The sequence below is a fragment of the Prunus mume genome, linkage group LG8 (assembly GCF_029339155.1).
Source record: "Prunus mume cultivar Tortuosa linkage group LG8, ASM2933915v1, whole genome shotgun sequence".
Taxonomy (NCBI): domain Eukaryota; kingdom Viridiplantae; phylum Streptophyta; class Magnoliopsida; order Rosales; family Rosaceae; genus Prunus; species Prunus mume.
In genome coordinates, this window is record NC_142705.1 from 17,508,629 (window position 1) to 17,517,500 (window position 8,872).

General features: G+C 33.5%; 1 pseudogene across 1 annotated transcript; it reads right to left on the reverse strand.

Moving 5' to 3' along the window:
• Positions 1-1,982: 1,982 nt before the first annotated feature.
• LOC103339219 (uncharacterized) lies at positions 1,983-8,398 on the reverse strand (annotated as a pseudogene). The gene is made up of 5 exons (XR_016122737.1): positions 5,635-8,398; positions 4,154-4,903; positions 3,429-4,064; positions 3,262-3,318; positions 1,983-2,309 (listed from the first exon to the last, which is right to left on the reverse strand). The product of XR_016122737.1 is annotated as an uncharacterized LOC103339219 (transcript).
• Positions 8,399-8,872: the final 474 nt, after the last annotated feature.

An 8,872-nucleotide genomic window follows, 5' to 3' on the forward strand; every position in this document is an offset into this window, starting at 1 on the left:
GGATTCGAAGAGAGACGAAGTTGGAGTTTGGATTTGGGTAGAGAAGAAAACAGAGAGGAAGAGGAAGAATTGGGTTTTGAGGGCAAAGCTGTGGGTTTTGCAAGTTGTTATTGTTCTTCTTCTTCGTGAGAAGAGGCGTACTTAACTAGAGTGAGAGAGAGAGAGAGAGAGAGAAAACCAAAAACTAACCAAAAGTGTTATCTAGTCGATAAGTGGGCAATAAGTATGTATTTATAGGTGATATTTGTAAATTTGTGGGGAAATGTGGTATTTCCAGTTAAAATTAAAAAAATGGTGGCATTAAGCTCCATTTCCCAAAAAAATATATATATGTAAATTACATATCCAATAATGTACCTATGAAAAATAAAAATAAAAATATATACGTATAAAAATATAAATATATTATTTAAATAAAATATAGGTATATTATTTACCAAAAAATTTAAAAAACAATTAAGTCAGTTACTTTGTAATTGAAATTTCCTTACACTTTTCCTAAATTAAAAATAGGTACAAAATAATTTATAGAAAATATAGGTACATTATTTACTCATAGGTAAATTATTTTACAATATACCTGTAAATGTGTATAGGTGCATTATTTGGAGCGGAAAAATAGGTTCAATTAAAAAACAAAATTGGTACACTGTTTTACTAGTTACGTTATTAGAGAAAAATAAGGTACATTATTTGGAGAGAGAAAATAGGTTTATTAAAAAAAATATATAGGAACACTGTTTTACTAGGTACATTATTAGAGAAGAAAAAAAAAGGTACATTATTTAGAGAGAGAAAATAGGTTCATTTAAAAAAAATTGTTTTTCATAAAACAAACAATAAAAATATGATCAAATTATTTTTCATAAAACAAATAAAAGGTACTTTATTCAGAGAAAAAAGGGTACATTATTGGAAGAAAAAAATAGGTGCATTATTTAGAGAAAAAATAGGTTCATTTTAAAAAATATATTTTTTTCATAAAACAAACAATAAATAGATTATCAAAATATTTTTCAACATAATTAGAATGTACACTATTATTCATAAAACTATAATAAAATAGATTACTAGTAGTATATTTCATAAAAGGAAAAGAACATAATTTTTTATTAAATAAACCAAAACGTTAATCACATGTAGATTACTAATACGTTAATGTTGAATTTAATTTCAAATAAGTTTCTAAATTAATTCCTACATCCATTACAACCATTTGAAGATCTTTCCAAATTCAATGTGTGTCATTAATTACACCCCCACATAACACGTTAACTTGTAAATAGGGGTAGTTTTGGAATCCGAAAAATAGAATAAATCATATTTTAAGCTAGATTAGATAACTTGCTTACTTGAATCCTAGTCATTGGGTTTCATTTGAAAAAATTGGGTATTTTAAATAGAAAAATAAAGGAAAGGGTTGTAAGTGATTGAAAATGAATTTTATGGGTCTAAGCTCAATTTACTATAAAAATATATATATTAAGCCGTTCTACTATTAATAGTACTGATACCGAATCTTTGTGATAAAACTCCATACATACTGGGTGTGGGCTGCTAGTCTCTCTCTGAAATCTTGAAACCAAGTGATCAACCAAAGTTTTTTAATATGTTAATTTTGGTGACATTGAAAAATTATTAATCCCATTGATGGGAAATTGAAGAACGAAAAATTAACCCCATTGATGGGAAATTTGTCATCAATGCTTCTGAATTTGGTATTAGTTGAATCCTGTTTTATTCATTGAATTTGAACTAGGCTTCATTTGGCAAAATTCCAGTAAAAACATCTTCAAGATTTTTGTAGCAATGAAGGAAATGCAATGTTAACAATTGTAGTAGAGAAAGCTTTTTGCCGCAAGTCTTTATGTCTACAACAACACTGGAATTCTGTGTTATTATTTTGATTAGTAACTTTGAGTAGTAATGAAAGATATGTAGGAGAGGTTATGAAGTTTTGATGTTGTATTCGGCTAACAAAGTAGAAAAAATTGAAGCAGAGGGATCTTCAAGAACTACTTATTTGAAGAGACAATTTAACATCAATCCTTGATAACTCTAAAAAATACATGAACTTAAGCTTTAACCATCAAATCTGCTCAAACATTCGAATGATACACAAATGAAATCCAGTACATGAATTATAATACACTTCAACACACTTGGAATTGAAATGGGATTGTTTCTCAAGAATTGATGAGGTTTGCGATGTGGAATTGCAACTTGCTATTCCAAACTTGAAGAACTAACTCTGTATGCACATCCTCATAAAATTCTTCAGAGCAGAACTGAACCTCCTCATCAATGTGCTGAAAATAGGGAAACAATATTAAACTAGAAAAATAATACTCATCAGCTTATACTAAAATGGAAAGTGACAAATGGTGGCCAGTCTCAGTACGAAATTTTGCCAACTGGAAAAAAAAAAAAAAGGCAATATACAAAACACTCTAGAGCTAAAGAGAAGGATGCATGAACTTCTAAACACAATAAGTTACACCACATTGAAAGTGTTCATCCAATGCGGTAAATGTGAGAATCCTATCAGTAAAGAATGTGACCATGCTGACCAGTATTCCTATCAGTATAATTTAACAAAACAAAAACATGATCATATCACTAAAAACAGAAAAGTTCCTTCAATTCCTATATATCATCAGATGGAGACACAAAATACATTAAAGAAACCTATCAGAAACCCAATTAACGTAAATCCTAGCCATCTAGAAATCCCGTCTTAATGATTTCCTTTGTGTGATTTGACTTGCAAGAAGAAGTATTTTGTTCAACAAAAGAGAGGGGGTGAAGAGAACGATGTAGAAATATAAGTGTACATTTCTCTCTAATATTTTAGAGCACCCAGGGGTCTCCTTATTTTAGGATCAAGACAGGAGCATTTTTGGAGTTGGGTTCCTGACATTCACTCTAAATTTTAACTTAGAATCTCATTTAGGGAGGAGCCCATTGGAGATGTTCTAATGAGATACCACATCAAAATTAGGTTGTTTGTTTTGTTTTAGTCTACTATATCGCAATGATAGAACACTTGAATTAAAACAACCTCAAACACACATGAAATACATTGTAATTTATTGTCAAATCGAAGCTTAAACAATCCTCACACGTAATTTTTTTGTTTTTGTTTATATCATTAGAATCTAATTTAATTCTTTCCTTAATATGACATAATATGGCATATTGTTTTTAGTATTAAGATTTACTTAATATAGAAGTTGGAGATGGCAACATATATATACTCACCTCTGCACTTCTCTGTGTTAACATCATATCTCTACTATCTCATTAGAATTCGGTCTCCTATTCAAAAGAAAAGAATGTGTATCATTGAGATGGCAATCAGGTTTGAAAAAGAAACACTTTAATTGTTATATTATTGACTAAACACCAGTGAGCATTCAGGAGCATACCTTTTGTCATGAATGTTCCCTATAGTGCTATTGAGGTCCCCCATCCACTCAGACTTTCCCAACTCTGTGTACACTAATTACAGAATGTGTGTTGACAACCTTAGAAGCAAATGTTCTTAAATCTGGACAATTTATAACCCTCAATTCCATCAAAGATGGCAACTTCAAAGTATAAGCTTCAGTCGAAAAACAGATAAGGTGTGGTAGATCTTCAAGCATCATGGAATTCATCGAGAAATGTAATTTCCTGATCAGCACATTCAGATCTGCTTTTGCAATAACGTGTTCAATCTTCTCACAATTCCCAATTTTTAAGTCCTTTAAACTGACAAGGAGCTTGGCTACAGATTGACAAGAACAAATATCGCAAACGCCACAGTAGGATACACTTAAGAATGTCAAGTTTCCGAAGCCTGTGATATGATGTGAACCGCCCGTTTCCCATACGTGCATTAAACTTGGCAAATTGTATAATGAGAAGTTACGCAACTTATTGAATGCTTGAACATTGTGGCTTTCCACATCCTTTGGTCCCTTGAGTTGGAAAACAACTTCCAATGACTCACAATATAGTACAGAAAGACGTTCTAGATTATCATAATAATTTGAGTCTTGATCAAGATTTGTTGGTGCAACCTAGAAAATCAAACATGAATTGAGCAATTGTATATAATTTATATAATTTCAATATGGCAATGTCATTTTCATTCTCAATTGTAGCTTACCTCTTGATTGACTGGACGTGGTAATATTTGAACAATATTTCTTCTTGAAGTAGGTTTGGTCATTGGGCCACATGAATAAGGTGTACATCCACATGATCCTGATGAAATACCTTCATCTTTATCTTCGTGATGAGCTGTTGAATCTTTCTCCAACTTTTTTATTTGTGGAATTACTGAAGCCAATGTCTTGATTTGTCGCAATCTTGCACCCACATAATTTTGGCGGTGACCATAAAGAAGTAGAAGCATCAGGACAAAGACTCTCAAGACTCGGAAGCCCCACCAGATCAAAACTATTTAGTTTGGGAAACAAAGTCATGCCCGTCTGATCCTCTTTTTCATTTTCATCAGTGAATCTGACTATAGTTTCCATTTTTTCGCACTACAGTATTTTGAGCTCTTCAAGATTCACAAGTAGCCTGGCAATTGAATGTGGGAACACATATTGGAGAGGCCTATATGCACCTCCTATTTCAAAATTTCTTAAGTTTTGGAAGCCCTGGAATTCACGCGGAATGTTCTTCCAAAGGTGTTGACACGAAGAAAACCGTATGGACAAATTTTGCAAATGAGAAAATGCTGGAACTACCTGCCCATCCCTAACCATATGGCCTTTCAGATCAAAGAACACATCTACATGGACCCGTACTAGTTGCACTTGTTCTAGATTTTGTAACCATAAAATGCACTTTGATGGAAATACCACTCTTTCAAAGCTTCTAGAAGATTGATGCTCATCATATGAAGTTCCTACCACATTTTGATCCTTAGGCCCATCCGTTATCTGAAAAGATTCATTAATTAATTAATATTTAAAGAAACATTTTGTATATTCAAAAATGAAATTAATAACAAGCTCAATTATTATTGTTTAAATTACTTCAATATGACTTCATATTAAAATATTAATAAAACCAAGTTTTAATCGGAGGACTAGTCAGTTTCTAGATTCTTTATGCTGATGCTGTTCAGACAAAACCTCTCCTCTGCTTTGCAGAATAATAATCACATAAAAGCTAGACTTTGTGATATCAGGTCAAACAAAATGCTTCCACGTGGCAATTAAGACCGTAATTTTGTTGGTGCTTGTACCGGTAGTTTATAGCTTTGATTTCTCGAATACAAGCAATTTGGAGCGTGCAAAAAAAAAAAAAAGAAAGTTTTAACCAACTTAAATTGGAGCGTCCAAAATTTTTACAAATAAATATATGAAATGGACTAAATTATTTATTTATTTATTTGTGGTATGCACATGCTCAATTATTTATTTTTTTTATTTTTTTAAAGGCAAGTAAACTAAATTCCTCATTTATCAGTATGAGAATATTTTCAGTTTTTAGGAAGAAAATGAGTAAATAATAGTCAAACTAAATTCAGACCTCATGGCAAGTAAACCAAAAAAAATTAAAAATTTGAGGCACAAACAATTAACAAAACAATTATACTATTCAAGCATCGAAATAATAAGTTATATATGTAACATACCTCATGGTTGGAGTATAGCTTGTTGGCTTCGTAGAAACCAACGAATTCATCAGATAGATCTTCGAGTGTCAACTTTGTTAATTTGGGGAAAACTATGACGTCCGATGCCGTCTCATGTTCCCTCCACTCCTTTGAGACGATTTCTTTCATTTGGGGACACATGACAACACTTAAGCTTTGGAGTTGAACCAAGTTGCTTGCTACTGATAGAGAAAATACATATTTTAAAACAGGGCAATCATATAATTCAAGAGATCTTAAGTTGATAAAAGAGCTCTGTGGAAGTTGGTCGTGGCATATTGCTTTTAGCTTGGGCATCCCCGCGAGTTGGATTGATTGGATGAGAGGGAAGGCTGTTTTTGAGTCCAACTTGCTCCATTTACAAGGTATTCTATCTCGGGGCACTCCCGAATTGTTAAAACTAAGTGTTGCAATCCCTCTTGGTCTAATTCATTGAGGACATACTTTAAATTCGTAATCCTTCGCAAGATTAAATCTTCACATTTCTTCAATAAGACACGAACAATTTGAATCTCCATGAATTCCGTTGCATCACTTTGAAAAATATCCAACTTATTTTCGAATGCATAACGACCAGTATTTTCGAATGAATCTCCAAAAAGCCCTCGTGCAAACAATCTGTTGGATATGTGGAATCTTATTGTTGCCCGGCTTGTCAAGTAAAAGTCTTTTGGAAAGAAGTTGAAATCGGGTATCTCTATGACTAAAACCTTCAAATGATTAGACAAAGACATCACCTCAACAAGGCTTGCCATCCTCTTATCTTCGCTTTCTGTAGCTGATTGTTCCCATTTGCAAAAACTATTTTTCATATACAACTCTTCAAGACTAGATAAGCTCGATAAGAGACCATGTGGAATCTTCTCAAGACGATCACAATCCGTGATATCTAACAACCTTAAATGTTTAAGAAGTACAATTTCCTTTGGCAACTCTAAGATTCTAGAGCATTTACGAAAGCTGAGGATCTCTAAATTTTCCAATCTTCCAATAGCATCAGATATATCTATTAAATCATAACAACCATTTAGGGACAAGGTTCGAAGGCTCTTCAGTAGTCCTAGTGACCTTGGCAAGGCTGATATCCCACCCATGTCTACCAATGCTAAAACCTTCAGCTCTTTCATCCCTTTACATATGATGTCCATGCTATTTTCCGAATAACGTTCGCCTTCTAAGTGTAGAAGCTCAAGTTTTGGACACTCCAGGCCAACTGGGATCTCATCAATATTAATTGGTATCAGTGAGATTGTTGTGTAATGGTCGTATATCTTTGGCCACCCTTTCTTTTCAGCATCACATCTTATTAGAAATCTATGTGGATCTCTTGAGGCAATTGATATGGTAACATCACGAACTATGTCATGCATCTTGGTATGCTCTCCCATTTGCTCTCTAGCAACAAAAACCTTCTTTGAAGTTTGTCAACCAAAGAATGCACTCTATTTCTTGCTTCTTCCACTGAATCAATGTTACTAAAATACCCTCGACCCCATCCATATCTAACCAAATATTCAATTGGAATATCATAATCTTCAGGAAATAAACAACAAAGCAAAAGGCATGACTTCGCTTCATCACTCTCCAATCTATCATAACTCCATTGTATGCTTGAATAAAATTTGTCATTCATCGAAGAGATGCTTCCAGGAGCTGAACTTTGTAGCTGTTTGAGGGCATCATCCCATTCATACTTCCTCTTATTTTCTAGTGCTTTCGCAACAGTTAAAATAGCAATAGGTAAACCTGCACACTCATTTGTGACTCGTTTAGCCAAATCAGGATAGTCCAAGGGTTTACCTATGATTTCACGGAAGAGTTCCCATGATTCCTCTGGTGTTAAAACTGGGATTGTAAAAATTTCTTGACTTCCCATTGCATTGCACACTTCCGAGTTTCGCGAGGTCAACAGAACTTTGCACCCTTTATGAGGTCCATAAGGAAGTCCAATAGCCTCAAAATCGAGCTCTGTCCACACATCATCTAATACAATGAGGATCTTATTTATTTCCATGAGTCTTCCGTAGAGCCTTCGTGCTCTTCCACTTTCGGTATTCTCGTCATATTTAAACCCCAGCTCCTCTGCAATTTCTAATTGAATCTTTTGAATGCTTGGGCTTTGGGACACAACTGCCATCACAATATTATCGAATGCTTTCAATCCTTCCAGCCTTTTGATGATTTCTTTCACCATTTTGGTTTTACCCACACCCCCCATACCACAAATCCCAATCATTCTAACGTCTTCATTCTTCAAAACCTCTATCACCCTATTCACATGTGTCATTCTGGATTTAAAATCCTTAAAACCTTCTTTGAATGCTGACCATATCATCGGTGGAGGTGCAGGATGGGCAACGTGATTGAATGTTCCTTCTTTTTGGAGATAAAGAACATCTTGTGTAATCTTAGTGGCTTTCCTACTTATGTTCCACCGGTACAAGCATTGCCTTTTCATGTTGACTTCTTCCTCAAAATGTGACACTTTTTTAATTAACTCGTTAACACTTGTTAGCCAACTTTGAACATCAGAGTTGATAACTTCACCATTCCTTTTGGCAGCATTAACCAATTCTTGCACCCCATCTTTCTTCTCAAAAAGCTTTTTAAGTTTATTCTTTAGATCTTTCATGTTGGTATCATAGTAAATCAAATAGCCAGATTCTCTGCCTATTGGTCTCACCAAGGACTCTGCAATTTTGGACGCAATTGAAATAACAATATCCATTTCCTTGTGAGATCAAAGACACGTAGATGAAATGGTTATCTCTGTATCTTGTCTCCCAATCTGTACAAAGTCCAATGAAAAATAGATCAATATAAAAATGATTTGTACACTTTGTACGATTTTACCATTATCAATGAAATTTTTATTGCCTTAAATGTCACATCTTCTGACAATTGTTTACTTTGACACCTTTCCGAAGATTATGTTTTCTTTAAAGGGATAAATTTTTTATTTTATTTGACTATGCCTTTTATTTATTTATTATTAACTGGCCTCCATTGGAACCAAAAGGAATAAGTTTTATATAGAGGACTCATCAGCCAAATAGGCTGTGTCTTAGCTATATTAAATTAACAAGTTAATTTGTTAATCGTTTTCCTATTCTTACTAAGATTTGGTGGAGTTTCTAGTTTCATTGATTTTTAATTTCCTTTGCCAATTAGGTTTTATTAAGAAACCAAGGGATAAGATTGCTAGGCTGCTTT